Here is a 2,785-nt window from a genome sequence, read left to right as displayed (position 1 = left end):
TCCTGGGGCATGGGATTCTGGGCATTATCACAGAGACAACATTGTGGAAGAGGGGGGAAATGAAGACCAGAGACAAACGGTAGTACAGGAGACATTTCGGAGATTCCAGAACATTTCCCAGAACTCTCTAGTACAAAAGGCCTGTGACTTCTTTAGGGCAGGATAAATGAAAGTGGGATCCAGGAGGATTTTTTCAGGTGATTTCCAAAATGAAGGAGAAGAACCCAAAGGAGCAAGAGGAAGCAGACAGTGGCCTTAGAGCAGCAGGAAGGAAGTGAGGGGAGTGTTAGAAATGATCCCAGGTTCTAGAATATATCTTGAGGGGTTCATAGAACCTTAGGATCCCTATTAACCTTTTGTCACTCCCAAACTGTTGGTAGACTGTTCTGAGACTCCATGAGTCCTTGTAATCTCTCCTGGCATTATTACCAGTATGAAACTCTTGGCTTCAACCAGGCCCTCTGCCCACTTTGGATTGGTAATTAGCCTCTGTTTGGCCAGAGGTTCTTACCAAGAAACTTGGATCTCCAGTTGTCTCTCTCCCACATCAGTGGTCTGTCTCCTCCTAACTTTGCTGTTTATAGTTCCTCTCCTGCCTCAGTCACTCATCTGGCTTCTGGCCTGAGCTGATCTGCTGTGAGGAGCCTTGCAAGTGAGCCTTTTTCTGGAACAAAATAGCCACTTTTTGGAGTGACTCTGGATGCCCATAAGATTAGTATCTGCTGGCATCCTTTTTTTTCTTAGGCTTTGGGTTTCTTCTACCCTTTTCTGCTACTCCTCCTGGCCGAGTCTATGCAGGGACTGCCTGATCCCAGAGACTCATTGTCTCATCCCTAGCCTGTGGCTTGGCTTGACTTTGTTTGCTCTGTGATTCATGGCACTTACTGCTGGCTGGACCCCTTCACTGATTACTTACAGCAGTTGGACTGGGCCTCAAGTTCCTGGATACCTTCCCCAATCCAGGCCTCAGCCCAGATGTTGGTGCACAGACCTCTAACTCAATGTTAATGTTCTTCCCATTTTCTAATAAGCCTATGTGGCAGCCACAGTGAAGAGGTCTAGAGAGTCCTATGCTCTGTCTTCCACAAGGGGGTTATAACAAAGCAAATTATACAAGTCCTTGACTCACAGCACCAAGGTCTGATAAGGGAAAACTGGAAAAACAAAGGAGGCCAGAGAAGTCTATCTGTCTAATGAGTTAGAGTTCTCTGACTGATCTGGGATTGACCCAGGGCCACTCAGATAGTCAGAGGTTTATAGCAAGCCTTAGAGGTCAAGAGAAGCCTGTCCATAAATGAAATTAGTGCATATGGACATTGGAGCTAAACACAACTAAGAACCTGCTGGTGCTTTATTTTTGGTGGCCAAAGTGTCCATATGAATAAGCAGAATCTCCACACCACCTCCCAAATCTTAGGCTTACCTAGAAACCAGTATCCCAGATTAGCACTGTCCAATAGTGGCTACCATATTAAACAGTGCACATGTAAAGCATTACCCTTTTCCCCAAATGGAATTTCTGGAATAAGTATGGAGAATTAATGTACAAATGACTCCTGAACAATTCACCTGCCAATGGGGCCAGATCAGTAGAGAGGGGCTGGTGCCACATGGGGAGAGGGACAAAGATTTTTGTGTTTTATGATTCCCAGGCTAGCTCTCTGCTTAGTGAAGAGCTTGGGACTGGTGGTCCTACCTCGCCTTGCTATATCTCTCCTCATTGATAATTTTAGTTTTCAACTCTCCCCAAATCAATCTACATATTTAACATAATCCCAACTGGATTTTAGGAAGCCTAGACAGGATGATTCTAAAAGTGATCTAGAATATACACAATTGATAAAAGCTAAAAATATTTTTATTGATTTCAGAGAGGGAGAGGGAGAGAGATAGAAATATCAATGATGAGAGAGAATCATTGATCAGCTGACTCCTGCACACCCCCTACTTGGAATTGAGCCTACAACCCAGGCATGTGCCCTGACTGGAATCAAGCCCAGGACCCTTCAGTCAGCAGGCTCACACCCTATCCACTGAGCCAAACCTGCTAGGGCTAGGAATATTTTTTAAAAAACAAATAAAGGAACACTTGCATAACAGATATTAAAATATATTGTAAAATCACAGTAATTACAATAAGATGTGACAGAAGAGACATATTAGTGTACAGAATAGGTCTAGAAGCAGACTCAAAGATATAAATAGTATATGATAAAAGAGGCATCTCAAATCAGTATAGAAATATGTTAAGATAAATGGACAGGTATTTGGAGAAAAATTACCTTAGATCTTCTCATATAGAAAAGGAAATAACAAAAAGTCACAATGTAATACTAATCTCATTCACAGAGTAATCTGAAGGAAGCAGGAATCTGAATCTGAACAACACTGTACTCTTTTTTTTTTACATTTTCAAATGTCTAATGTTACATTTTATGTTACCTACAAAATAAATTATAAAATTGCATTTATATTAAAATTATATTGACAGTCATCTACTAGTACATCTATCTACACATATATACACACTGGAACTATACACCAAAATATTACTGGTGGTTATTTTTGATGTTTTTTTAATCATCTGTATTTTCTTTTTTAAATATATATTTTTTATTGATTAAGATATTATGTATGTGTCCTTATCCCCATGTTACCCCCTACCCCACCCTCGCACATGCCCTCACCCCCCTGTTGTTCATGTCCATTGATTAGGCCTATATGCTTGCATATAAGTCCTTTGGTTTATCTCTCCCCTTCACCCCCCCCCTCCCCTTCTATCCCT

Source organism: Myotis davidii, unplaced genomic scaffold (assembly GCF_000327345.1).
Source record: "Myotis davidii unplaced genomic scaffold, ASM32734v1 scaffold1105, whole genome shotgun sequence".
Lineage (NCBI taxonomy): Eukaryota > Metazoa > Chordata > Mammalia > Chiroptera > Vespertilionidae > Myotis > Myotis davidii.
This window is presented reverse-complemented; position numbering follows the sequence as displayed.